The sequence below is a fragment of the Arachis ipaensis genome, chromosome B6 (assembly GCF_059453495.1).
Source record: "Arachis ipaensis isolate K30076 ecotype BB chromosome B6, ASM5945349v1, whole genome shotgun sequence".
NCBI lineage: Eukaryota > Viridiplantae > Streptophyta > Magnoliopsida > Fabales > Fabaceae > Arachis > Arachis ipaensis.
In genome coordinates this window covers 117,982,415-117,997,196 of record NC_142441.1, presented here as the reverse complement: position 1 = coordinate 117,997,196, position 14,782 = coordinate 117,982,415, and the positions used below count along the sequence as shown (strand labels likewise).

Here is a 14,782-nt window from a genome sequence, read left to right as displayed (position 1 = left end):
AAGTATATGTATGTAAATATTCTTCGGCCAGCCTTAACTTCGCAGGCTGAGTTAGGAGCTTGTTATTTTGTATTCTTGACCCTTTGTTCTTACTGTCTATATATATATGTTTATGAACTCTAGCTTTCTTCGTACGCAAGTTATGTTGTTTTTGAGCGTTGCGCTTTTAATTTTATGATTTTGCTTTACCTATTCTTCAAGGCTCCTAGTATACTACGTTCTTTCAATTATTATATATATATATTTAGAGATCGTAATACCACACCATCTCTATTTTACGACTTAAGCATAAAGCTCTATATGGTAGGGTGTTACATAATGGCTAATTCGAATTCAATTAATTCAATTTATGTAGATATATGAAACACTATTAATTCGAATCTGTTTAATTCAATTTAGTACTAAAAGATCTAAATCGAATTCATTGAATTTGATTTATATAGATATATAAACGAAGACATATATGTAACATTTTTTATTTTGGGACTTTCGTGTAATATTAGTATGTGTTTGGTTTATGCACGTATTTTACCCTTACATTAAACTCAATTTGATTACAAATTTATTCATTTAATTTTGTTAAACAAATTTACAAAATATTTTTAAACAAATTTAAAAAATGGCCCAGTATTTAATTTACTTAAATTTAATCTTTAATATTTTCAATAAATTTTGATTTTATCTCTATTATTAAATTATTAACAATGGCAATTAGTCAACTTCAATTCCAAATTTTCAAAAACTTTTCCTTTTTCAATTTTACCTTTAATCATCATCTCAAGTCTCAACCCTGAAATCCTAACTTCAATCCTTAAACCCCAACCTTGATCCCATTCTATATACAGCTCCACAACCAAAATCCTAAATATTCACCTTATCCCCGTTAGCATAGTTAACCCACTACTTTCACCTCTCTAATTCCACCTTTTTATTCCCCATGCTTTTCACCATTGAACATACTATACCTTCACCCTTCACCTTTGCCTTTCTGATCCCACCTTCATCCTCTGTGCCCCCATCACTAGTCTCTATCACCACTTCTCAGTATCGCAATATCACCTTAATCCCTTACCTCACCACGGCATCTATTCGAATTTTGTCCATCGAAAACAATATCTTGGATACACTTTAATATTTATAAATTTTAGTGTGTAATTTTGTTTACTTCAGACTCTTTCGTATGTATTTTATTTATTTATTCTATAAAAATTTTAGAATCAATTTGATTTTTTTTTGGTGGCTTAAATAAACTAAACAAAGAAAAACAAAACAAATAAAACAAAGGAACTGCTTAAATAGAGGGACAGTCCCGTTTAAGACTACTCTTAAACTCCTCCCAATGTGAAGGAAGCTCCACATGAAAAAGTTGTAACTTCATCACCATCTTTGCCATAGTATCTGCCACCGTGTTTGCATCTCTCATAATCAAATGAAAGTCAACACGCCAATTTCAATGCATGATATCTCTTATTTTGAGCACCAATGGATTGGGTAACCATCTTGGTGATTAGTAACAAGATTAAACGTTTTCACACAATCTGTCTCATAAATAACATCTTGTTGACCCACATCCTAGGCTAAGAGATATCCTCTCCAAATAGCAAACAATTCTCCTTGAAGAATACTATTACTCTCAATCATTCTCAAACACCCCATTTGCCAACTCCTATTACAATCTCTAATAACACAAGCAAAACCAACACAATCACCCGAACCAGGATAACTAGCGTCATAATTAGTCTTGAAAGTACCAATGGATAGGGATTCCAAAAACCATTTAGAGTAGAGGGAAGGGACATACGTTGTAATTCAAAATATTCTTACGCTCCTTTTCTGAAGTTAATGCCAGACAAATCACTTTTCCTGGAGGCTAAGTTTCATGAGGATTAAAAATGTCATTATTCCTTACTCACCATATCTACCAAAGTCCCGAAAAGAACTTGAACGGATGCTCTTTGCAATAATACAAGAACCAATTCTTCAAATCCAAAGGATGACAAGAAATATCCAACCTATGCCATACAAACTAAGCTTTTGGACAATTCCGAATACAATGTAAAACCGATTCCTGGCTAGAAAGACATCTTGGGTACCTATCCGATGACGACATCCCTCTTCTGAAGCAAAAACTTGCAGTAGGAAGAGCCTCCTTAAGACACAGCCAAGCCAAAAACTTGTGCTTTTCTGGAACAAACTGGAGCCAAAGCCAAAGCCAATTTTTTCGCTCCTCCCAACCAAATAACTGCTTACACAACCACAAGTAATCATTGCATGAGTCATAAACTTTGGCAGCAGACCCAAACCAATACCAACCTACTTCCGGACCTGCTTGCACATCTGGATTGTAAGAGAAAATATTACTTTTCAGATTTTGAGATAAAGGAGAATAAAGAGTATCCAAATGCCACCTACCAACCAACCAAATATCCTGTATCTGGAGATTCGAATAAAAAATGTGAACATAATCCATCTCATTAGATAACCGTCCTTCTCTCCTCCAGCTAAAAAACCAAAAATTCTGGTTCAAATCCCCAATACACCAAGCAAATCCATCCTTCAACACTTCCAAAGCCTTGCAAAGACTCCTCCAAATGGGAGAGTCCTTGTTCTTAGGACAACTAAAAAAGTCATATAGAGATGATCTGTATTTGGCATCCAATAATTGGACCCATAACATGTTTGGCTACTGGAAAAAAGTCCAAACTAGCTTCCCAAGAAGAGCAATATTCACACAATAAAGATCTCTAATCCCCAAACCTCCATATTTTTTTGGAGTAACCAGTACCTTCCAACTAACAACATTCAATCCTCTACCATCAACTTGTCCTTTCCAAAGAAAATTCCTCATCATAGACTCCAATTTACTAATGATTCCTTTGGGAAAAATAGAGACCTACATCTAGTACGTGGAAATAGCGGCTGCAACAAAATTAACCAAGCAGAGTCTACCTGCCCGATTGAGTAAACTCCCTTTCCAGCTTGCTAGTCTACTCCAAATATTATCCAGGACACCATTGAAAGCTGAACGGGTCACCCTAGAATGGCTAAGGATAACTCCAAGATACTTGCCCAAGTCCTGGATAAATTTGATAGAGGATACCCCGGTGAAAACTTCTTTCCTTGTTGTAGAGACATTCTTGGAGCAAAGCGCTTTATACTTATCCACATTAATCTTCATCCCAGATGCTTTACAAAAAGTCTCTAAAACCAACATCACATTTTGTACTTGTCTCTTTGTAGCTTTACAGAATAGAAGCAAGTCATCTGCAAACATTAAGTGGGATATTCTTGGTCCCCTCTAGAAACAGAAACCGGCTCCCACAAGCCCAAATCAACCTAATGTCTAATAAAGCATGCCAATCTCTCCATACACAACACAAAAAGATAGGATGACATAAGGTCTCCTTGTCTAAGACTCCAGCTAGGAGTAAAGCCATTCAGACGATTCTTAATCCAAAGAATAGATAAGGAGGAAGCAATGACACAATTCATAATCAAATTAATTGTAGGACTGAGAAAACCAAAGCTCTTAAGGGTAAGCTTTCTCTAGATCAATCTTAAAGGCCAGTGTGCCTTTCTTTGATTTAGTCTTCTTCATAAAGTGGAGGACTTCTTGAGCAATAATGATGTTGTCAGGAGTTCTTCGTCCCGGAATAAATCTTCCTTGAAGCAGGCCAACAATCTCTGCTAGATGAGGACGGAGCCTATTAACAAGGACCTTCGTGATGATCTTGTAAACTACATTGCAGAGACTAATTGGCCTGAAATCTTTCATAGATACCGGTGATTCAACCTTTGGAATAAGAATCAGTAAAGTCTCCATTATTCTCAGATCAAGAATAACACCAGAGAATGCCTGCTTAACCATCTTACAAACATCAAGACCAATGATCTCCCAATATTCTTTGAAGAAGAAAGCTTGAAACCCATCAGGACCCGGAGCTTTAAAAGAGTCATGTGAAAAAAAGCTATTCTGACTTCTTCCATAGTAACTGGTGCCGTAAGATTATTGTAAGCTTCCTCATTCGGAGAAGGAACAGGCACATCACCAAGGCAACCCAAATCAACATCATCCAAATGACAGAATAAGCTTTTATAGAAAGACTTTGCTTCTCGACTCAGAACCTCTGGATCAGTTTCCCACACTCCATGCTTGAGAAAAAGGCCATGAATCTTATTATACTTCCTTCGCACAAGAGTTTGAATATGAAAGAATCTTGTATTCCTATACCCAAATCTTACTCACTGCTCTCTGGACTTTTGGAACCATAGGAGCTCTTCTTGCACTAGAGTATGATTATAATCATCAAGCAACTGTTGCTCTTTCTGACGCAAATAAATGCTATCCACCACTTCCAAACGCTTTTGTAAATAATTAATCTGCTGCTCTAATTCACATTTCTTAACAAAAATGTTACCAAATACCTTCGAGCTAAACTCTAGTGAATTCTTTTGCACTTCCAAAAGCTTGCCATAAATCCCTCTATTACCAGACCACCATGACTAATTCACAATATCCCTATACCCGGGATGAGTAGCCCAAGCAGCAACAAATCAAAAAGGTCAATTAAATTTAGGCTGAGGACGACCTTTACAATGCACCAGAATAGGGCAATGATCATACTGAAGCCTATTTAAAACTTCTGTATAAGCCTCTAAAAAGATAGATAACCAACTACTATTTATACAGACTCTGTTAAGCTTTTTTACCACGTCAATATAATTTTTCACCCTCCTGTATCAAGAAAACTGTCTCCTAATAGTCTTCAGATCAAACAAACCACTATCCCCTAATGAAGTAGCAAACATGTCTGCTCTTTGATGAGAAAATTGATAGCCCTTAGATTCATGAGAAAATATGACTTTATTAAAATCACCAAGAACAATTCAAGGTCCTTGAAAAATCATGGATTGTGCAATAAGATAATCCCAAAGGAGAACCCTTTTTATTAAATTGAGGACTACCATAAATACCACTACACCTCCAAATTAAATTATCAAATTGAACCTCAACAGTAACACCCTGATCAAAAGCATCAATGAACTTACAACAAACACCCTTCATAGAGGATAGAAACCAAATACCCCCCCGATGCCAGGGTGGTGCACGAAATTGTGATCATCAACAATGGCGCCAAAGACTTGGAGCTCTCAAACGTGAATCATACTTTATCACAATTCCACATAACTAACCAGTAAGTGAACTGGGTCGTCCAAGTAATACCTTACGTGAGTAAGGGTCGATCCCACGGAGACTGTCGGCTTGAAGCAAGCTATGGTCATCTTGTAAATCTCAGTCAGGAAGATTCAAATGGTTATGGAGAATTGATAATTAAAAAATAAACATAAAATAAAGATAGAGATACTTATATAATTCATTGGTAGGAATTTCAGATAAGCGTATGAAGATGCTTTGTTCCTCCTGAACCTCTGACTATTGCCTTCATCCAATCATTCATACTCCTTTCCATGGCAAGCTTTATGTTGGGCATCACCGTTGTCAATGGCTACATCCCGTCCTCTCAGTGAAAATGTTCCAAATGTGCTGTCACCACACGGCTAATCATCTGTCGGTTCTCGATCATGTTGGAATAGGATCCATTGATCCTTTTGCGTCTGTCACACGCCCAACAATCGCGAGTTTGAAGCTCGTCACAGTCATCCCTTCCTAGATCCTACTCGGAATACCATAGACAAGGTTTAGACTTTCCGAATCTTAGGAATGACTGCCAATAATTCTAGCCTATACCACGGAGGTTCCAATCTTAGATTAGAAACCCAAGAGATACGCATTCAAGCCATTGCTAGTAGAACAGATGTAGTTGTCAGGCACATGTTCATAGGTGAGAATGATGATGAGTGTCACAGATCATCACATTCATCAAGTTGAAGAACGAATGAATATCTTAGAGAAGAAGCAGGCGTGAATTGAATAGAAGAACAATGGTAATTGTATTAATTCATGAAGAACAGCAGAGCTCCACACCTTAATCTATGGTGTGTAGAAACTCTACCGTTGAAAATACATAAGTACAGAGTCTAGGGATGGCCGTGAGGCCAGCCCCCAAACGTGAAAAGGTCTATGAAAGTATGATCAAAGTATCTTTAAAAGTCTGTAAATACAATAGCAAAAGGTCCTATTTATAGAAAACTAGTAGCCTAGGGTTACAGAAATAGGTAATTAATGCAGAAATCTTCTTCCGGGCCTACTTGGTGTGTGTTTGGACTGAGCATTGAAGATTCCATGTGTAGAGACTTTTCTTGGAGTTAAACGCTAGCTTTTGTGCCAGTTTGGGCATTTAACTCCAGCTTTTATGCCAGTTCTGGCGTTTTGACGCCAGAAATTCTATGCTGACTTGGAACGCCGGTTTGGGCCGTCAAATCTTGGGCAAAGTATGAACTATTATATATTACTGGAAAGCCCAGGATGTCTACTTTCCAACGCAATTGAGAGCGCGCCAATTGGGCTTCTGTAGCTCCAGAAAATTCACTTCGAGTGCAGGGAGGTCAGAATCCAACAGCATCTGCAGTCGTTTTTCAGCCTCTAAATCATATTTTTGCTCAGGTCCCTCAATTTCAGCTAGAAAATACCTGAAATTATAGAAAAATACACAAACTCATAGTAAAGTCTAGAAATATAATTTTTATTTAAAAACTAATAAAAACATAATAAAAACTAACTAAAATATACTAAAAATAATGCCAAAAAGCGTATAAATTATCCGCTCATCACAACACCAAACTTAAATTGTTGCTTGTCCCCAAGCAACTGAAAATAAAATAGGATAAAAAGAATAGAATATACAATGAATTCCAAAAATATCTATGAAGATCAGTCTTACTTAGATGAGCAGGGCTTTTAGCTTTTTGCTTCTGAATAGTTTTGGCATCTCACTTTATCCTTTTGAAGTTCAGAATGATTGGCATCTATAGGAACTCAGAATTCAGATAGTGTCATTGATTCTCCTAGTTAAGTATGTTGATTCTTGAACACAGCTACTTTATGAGTCTTGGCCGTGGCCCAAAGCATTTTGTTTTCCAGTATTACCACCGGATACATAAATGCCACAGACACATAACTGGGTGAACCTTTTCAGATTGTGACTCAGCTTTGCTAGAGTCCCTAATTAGAGGTGTCCAGAGCTCTTAAGCACACTCTTTTTACTTTGGACCACGACTTTAACCGCTCAGTCTGAAGTTTTTACTTGACACCTTCACGCCACAAGCACATGGTTAGGGACAGCTTGGTTTAGCTGCTTAGGCCAGGATTTTATTCCTGTGGGCCCTCCTATACACTGATGCTCAAAGCCTTGGATCCCTTTTTTATTTCACCCTTGCCTTTTGGTTTAAAGGGCTATTGGCTTTTTCTGCTTGCTTTTTTTTCTTTTTCTTTCTTTTTCTCTTCTTTTTTTTTCGCATATACTTTTTTTCTGCAAGCTTTTCACTGCTTTTTCTTGCTTCAAGCATCAATTTTATGATTTTTCAGATTATCAAATAACATTTCTCCTTTTCCATCATTCTTTCAATAGCCAACAATTTTAACATTCATGAACAACAAATTCAAAAAAATATGCACTGTTCAAGCATTCATTCAAAAAGACAAAAGTATTGCCACCACATCAAAATAACTAAACTGTTTTAAAATTCGAAATTCATGCACTTCTTTTTCTTTTTCAATTAAAAACATTTTCCATTTAAGAAAGGTGATGGATTCATTTTCATAGCTTTAAGGCATAGACACTTAGACACTAGTGATCATGTAATAAAGACACAAACATAAATAAACATAAAGCATAAAAATTGGAAAATCAGAAAATAAAGAACAAGGAAATTAAAGAACGGGTCCACCTTAGTGATGGCGGCTTGTTCTTCCTCTTGAAGATCTAATGGAGTGCTTGAGCTCCTCAATGTCTCTTCCTTGCCTTTGTTGCTCCTCTCTCCTGACTCTTTGGTCTTCTCTAATTTCATGGAGGAGGATAGAATGTTCTTGGTACTCCACCCTTAGTTGTCCCATGTTGGAACTTAATTCTCCTAGGGAGGTGTTGATTTGCTCCCAATAGTTTTGTGGAGGAAAATGCATCCCTTGAGGCATCTCAGGGATTTCATGATGAGGATTTTCCTCATGCTCTTGCCCATGAGTGGGATCTCTTGTTTGCTCCATCCTTTTCTTAGTGATGGGCTTGTCCTCTTCAATGAGGAGTTTTGGCCACAACTTCATAGAAGTGGTCTTGATAGACCTTTGAGATGAATCTCTATATCTCCCATGACTCGGAGGTGGAAGCTTTTGCCTTCTCTTTCCTCTTTCTAGAGGTTTCTTCGGCCTTTGATGCCATAAATGGTTATGGAAAAACAAAAAAGCTGAGCTTTTCCACACCAAACTTAAAAGGTTTGCTTGTCCTCGAGCAAAAGAATAAAGAAAGGAGGAGAAGAAGAAGAGATGGAGGAGATAGAGGTGTGTGAATTGTTCGGCCAAGGGGGGTTTTAGGTGGTTATGATGTGGAAAAGGAAGGAGTGATGGTTTGAATTTTAATGGGTGGGTGTAGGTGGGGTATATGATGGTTTTGGAGGAGTAATGGAGGTGATTGGTGGAGGTTATTTAGGGAAGAGTATTATGAAAAGGTGTGAAGAAGAGAGAGAGTGAGTTGAGGTTGGTGGGGATCCTGTGGATCCACAGATCCTGAGGTGTCAAGGATTTCTCATCCCTGCACCAATTAGGCGTGCAAAACGCCTTCTGCTGCCAATCCTGGCGTTAAACGCCAGGCTGCTGCCCATTTCTGGCGTTAAACACCAGCTTCTTGCCCTTTTCTGGCATTAAACGCCAGTCTGGTGCCCATTTCTGGCGTTAAACGCCCAGAATGGTGCCAGACTGTCGTTTAACCCCCATTCTGCTGCCCTTACTGACGTTTAAATGCCAGTAAGCTCCTCCTCCAGGGTGTGCTGTTTTTAATACTGTTTTTCATTCTGTTTTTGCTTTTTCAGTTATTTTTGTGACTTCAGATGATCATCAACCTACATAAAATGACAATAGAGAATAAATAGATATAATTAAATAAAATTGGCTTGCCTCCCAACAAGCGCTTTTTTAATGTCAATAGCTTGACAGTGAGCTCTCATGGAGCCTCACAGATAATCAGAGCAGGGTTGGGGCCTCTCAACACTAAACTTAGAGTTTGGTTGTGGCCTCCCAACACCAAACTTAGAGTTTGAATGTGGGGGTTTTGTTTGACTCTGTATTGAGAGAAGCTTTTCATGCTTCCTCTCCATGGTTACAGAAGGAGATACTTGAGCCTTAAACACAAGGTAGTCCCCATTCAATTGAAGGATCAATTCTCCTCTGTTAACATCAATCACAGCTTTTGCTGTGGCTAGGAAGGGTCTTCCAAGGTACTTAGCAACTTGCTCTTCAGTGACATCTTCATCCTTTTCAGAGGAGGAATATTCATCAGAGCTCATGAATGGTAACAGAAAGTTCAAAGGAATCTCTATGGTTTCTGTATGAGCATCAGATTCCTTTGGTTCCTCAAAGGAGAACTCCTTACTGGTCAGTGGACATTCCCTGAGGTCTTCCTCACTGGGAATCACTGTCTTTTCACTCTCTCCAGGTTCGGCCACACCAAGTAAGGTTATGGCCTTGCACTCTCTTTTGGGATTCTCTTCTGTATTGCTTAGGAGAGTGCTAGGAGGAGTTTCAGTAATCTTCTTACTCAGCTGACCCATCTGTGCCTCCAAATTTCTAATGGAGGACCTTGTTTCATTCATGAAGCTTAGTGTAGTCTTAGATAGATCAGAGACTATGGTTGCCAGGCCAGAATGGCTCTGTTCAGAATTCTCTGTCTATTGCTGAGAAGATGATAGAAAAGGCTTGCTATTGCTAAACCCATTTCTTCCACCATTATTGTTGAAGCCTTGTTAAGGCTTCTGTTGGTCCTTTCATGAGAGATTAGGATGATTTATCTATGAAGGATTATAGGTGTTTTCATATGGTTCTCCCATGTAATTCACCTCTGCCATTGCAGGATTCTCATGATCATAAGCTTCTTCTTCAGAAGATGCTTCTTTAGTACTGTTGGATGCAGCTTGCAATCCATTCAGACTCTGAGAAATCATATCAACTTGCTGAGTCAATATTTTGTTCTGAGCCAATATGGCATTCAGAGTATCAATTTCAAGAACTCCCTTCTTCTGAGGCATCCCATTGTTCATAGGATTCCTCTCAGAGGTGTACATGAACTGGTTATTTGCAACCATTTCAATGAGTTCCTGAGCTTCTGCAGGCGTCTTCTTCAGATGAAGAGATCCTCCAGCAGAGCTGTCCAATGACATCTTGGACAGTTCAGACAGACCATCATAGAAGATACCTATGATGCTCCATTCTGAAAGCATATCAGAAGGACACCTTCTAATCAATTGCTTGTATCTTTCCCAAGCTTCATAGAGGGATTCACCTTTCTTCTGTCTGAAGGTTTGGACTACCACTCTAAGCTTGCTCAATTTTTGATGTGGAAAGAACTTTGCCAAGAAGGCATTGACTAGCTTTTTCCAAGAGTTTAGGCTTTCTTTAGGTTGTGAATCCAACCATGTTCTAGCTCTGTCTCTTACAGCAAAGGGAAAGAGCATAAGCTTGTAGACCTCGGGATCAACCCCATTGGTCTTGACAGTGTCACAGATTTGCAAGAATTCAGCTAAGAACTGATGAGGATCTTCCAATGGAAGTCCATGAAACTTGCAATTCTGTTGCATCAGAGAAACTAATTGAGGCTTAAGTTCAAAGTTGTTTGCTCCAATGGCAGGGATTGAGATGCTTCTCCCATAGAAGTCGGGAGTAGGTGCAGTAAAGTCACCAAGCACCTTCCTTGCATTATTGGCATTGTTGTTGTTTTCGGCTGCCATGGCTTCTTCTTGTTTAAAAAGTTCTGTTAGGTCCTCTACAGAGGGTTGTACTTTAGCTTCTCTGAGCTTTCTCTTCAAGGTCCTTTCAGGTTCAGGATCAGCTTCAACAAGAATGCCCTTGTCCTTGTTCTTACTCATATGAAAGAGAAGAGAACAAGAAAGAATGGAATCCTCTATGTCACAGTATTCCTTTATGTGAGTAGAAAAAGAGGAGAATAGAAGAAGGAGAAGAGAAAAATTCAAAAATTAATTAAAATAAAATAAAAAATATTTTTGTTTTTATTTTAAATATTAATTAGAATTCAAAAATTAAAAAGAAAAATAAAATTAAGGAAAAACTACCAAAAGTACCCATGAAGTTTACGAACGCTGACAAAAGTACCCATAAACTAAGGAAATTAACGCTGTACCCATGAAAGATGGGTTCCGTATGACAAAAGTATCCAAATCTTAATTTTTTGTTGATTTTTTAATAAAATTCCTAAACTACCCTACACTCAACCTCAACTCACTTTTTCAACCTTTCATAACTCAATTTGCACCAACTCTTGCCATGAAGTCCAAAACTACTCCTACAACAAACCAGACCGAAATCAATGGTAGTGGTGGTAGAGGATCGGACCTCAACCAATTCACTCATAAGTTTATAATCCATACCCAAACCAAATTAATCAAACACCAAAAAATACTCAAAATATAAAAATTTTCAAATCCATTCATCCAATTTCAATTCACTTTAGCAAAACTAGAAATAGAAAAAGCCATCAACCATAAAAATCAACAAATTCATTCATTAAATTTGAAATTTATTTCAGCAAAAATCAGAAGTAGAAGTAGCCATCAACTGGATCTTCTGTAAATCAATCTCAGCCTTCATAAAAAATAGAAGCAGATTTTTAAAAAAATATAACAGTATCATTTTAGTAGTAACTAAATCAATTTCTGAAAAGAAGAAAAATAAAATAAAAATATTTAAAAAAAAAAGAAATACCTTTTTCTTCGCCGGCCGACTGTAACATCGTCAATGGCAGAACCTCTATCCACAGTGCCGCCTCCCTTTCTTCTCTGATTTCTCTTACCGAACCCGCTTTCTGCATGCAATAGTACTACGACCCCTCTCTCTTCTCAGGTGTGCGAAGATGGTGTTCTCCTCGGCTGGGTCAGACACGCCACGACGACGTTCTCCTCGGCTGCAACAGGCGTGCCACGGTAGCATTCTCTTCACGTTGGGTTACAGGTGTGCGATGAAGGTGTTATAGTCAATTTAATAGTGAGAGGGGAAGAGATTAGCGGTAATGGAATAGGTGGGTGGCGGACGGCAATGAGGAGGTAGGAGGAGAGTTTTTGTGACTCTGTGAAGATTTTTGAGGGATAAGTGAGGAGAGAGGAAGAAGAGAAGAGAGGGAGTGACGGTAGAATGGGGTTAGGATGGGATAGTTTAAGAATTTTATTAAAAAATTAACAAAAAATTAGGATTGGATACTTTTGTCATACGGAACCCATCTTTCATGGGTACAACGTTAATTTCCTTAGTTTATGGGTACTTTTGTCAGCGTTCGTAAACTTCATGGGTACTTGTGGTAGTTTTTCCTAAAATTAAATTAAAATTTAAAATAATTAGTGAATTAAAAAGCATTTTGAAAAAGGGGGAAGGAGTTTTCGAAAATTAGAGAGAGAAAATTAGTTAGGTGATTTTGAAAAAGATTTGATTGAAATAGAAAATTTTTAAAATCAAACAGAAAGTCAGGTAGTTAATTGAAAAAAAGATTTGAAAATCAAATTTGAAAAGATAGGAAGTTTAGAAAAGATTTTGAAAATTGATTTTTGAAAAAGATATGATTGAAATGATTGAAATTATTTTGAAAAAGATTTGAAAAGGAAATTAAAAAGATTTGATTTTTGAAAAAGATTTTGAAATTAGCAATCAAAAAGATATGATTGAAAATTATTTTGAAAAAGATATGATTGAGAAGATATGATTACAATTTATTTGAAAAAAAAAATATGATTGAAAAGATATGATTGAAGAAGAAATTAAAAAGATTTGATTTTGAAAATTAAAGTTGATTACTTGACTAATAAGAAACTAAAAGATATGATTTTAAAATTTAAAGATTGAATCTTTCTTAATAGGCAAGTAAAACTTGAAATTTTTTTTTGAATCAAAACATTAAATGCTAGTAGTAATTTCGAAAATTATGAAGCAAAATAAGGTAAAGATTTTGAAAATCAATTTTTAAAATTTTCGAAAAGCATTAAAGGAAAAATGAAAAAGATTTTGAAAAATTTTAAGCAAGAATTCGAAAATATAAAAAGAAAATTGACAAAGATTTGATTTTGAAAAAGATTTGAAAAGATAGGATTTTTAAATTGAAAATTTGACTTGACTCATAAGAAACAACTAAATTTTGAAAATTTTTTTAAAAAGTCAACTCAAATATTCGAAATTTATGAGTAAAATAAAGGAAATATATTTTTTATTTTTGAATTTTTAATGATGAGAGAAAAACACAAAAATGACACAAGACATAAAAATTATGAATCAAAACAAAAAAAAATGCATGCAAGAACACCTTGAGTGTTAAGATGAACACCAAGAACACTTTGAAGATCAAGATGAACATCAAGAACTTATTTTTGAAAATTTTTAAGAAAAGAAAAACATGCAAGACACCAAACTTTGAAGTTTTCAATATTTAGACACTAATGATTCTAAAATGCATATGAAAAACAAGAAAAGACACAAAACATAAAAATGCAAAAATCAAATAAGGAAAATCATTAAGAATAACTTGAAGATCATGAAGAACACCATGCATGAATTTTTCGAAAATTTTTAACAAAAATAAAAGAATGCAATTGACACCAAACTTAAAAATTGACACTAAACTCAAACAAGAAACATAAAAATTTTGGTTTTTATGATTTTGTTAATTTTTTTGGTTTTTTCAAAAATTATTTTGGGAAAAACGAAAAAGAAGAAATTTTTTTGTATTTTTTTCGAAAATAAGAAATAAAAAGCTTAAAAATAAAATAAAATTACCTAATCTGAGTAACAAGATGAACCGTCAGTTGTCCAAACTCGAACAATCCCCGGCAACGGCGCCAAAAACTTAGTGCACGAAATTGTGATCATCAACAATGGCACCAAAGACTTGGAGCTCTCAAACGTGAATCACACTTTGTCACAATTTCGCACAACTAACCAGTAAGTGCACTGGGTCGTCCAAGTAATACCTTACAGGAGTAAGGGTCGATCCCACGGAGACTGTCGGCTTGAAGCAAGCTATGGTCATCTTGTAAATCTCAGTCAGACAGATTCAAATGGTTATGGAGAATTGATAATTAAATGATAAACATAAAATAAAGATAGAGATACTTATGTAATTCATTGGTAGGAATTTCAGATAAGCGTATGGAGATGCTTTGTTCCTTCTGAACCTCTACTTTCCTATTGCCTTCATCCAATCATTCATACTCCTTTCCGTGGCAAGCTTTATGTTGGGCATCACCGTTGTCAATGGCTACTTGCCATCCTCTCAGTGAAAATGTTCCAAATGCGCTGTCACCGCACGGCTAGTCATCTGTCGGTTCTCGATCATGTTGGAATAGGATCCATTGATCTTTTTGCGTCTGTCACACGCCCAACAATCGCGAGTTTGGAGCTCGTCACAGTCATCCCTTCCCAGATCCTATTCGGAATACCACAGACAAGGTTTAGACTTTTCGGATCTCAGGAATGACCGCCAATAATTCTAGCCTATACCACGAAGGTTCCAATCTTAGATTAGAAACCCAAGAGATACGCATTCAAGCCATTGCTAGTGGAACAGATGTGGTTGTTAGGCACATGTTCATAGGTGAGAATGATGATGAGTGTCACAGATCATCA

The 14,782-nt window shown here is 36.7% G+C and overlaps 1 non-coding gene across 1 annotated transcript; it reads left to right on the top strand.

Annotated features, from left to right (window-relative positions):
• Positions 1-10,377: 10,377 nt before the first annotated feature.
• LOC148562451 (small nucleolar RNA R71) lies at positions 10,378-10,485 on the top strand. Its single transcript, XR_015888148.1, has one exon. It is a non-coding gene; the product is annotated as a small nucleolar RNA R71 (small nucleolar RNA).
• Positions 10,486-14,782: the final 4,297 nt, after the last annotated feature.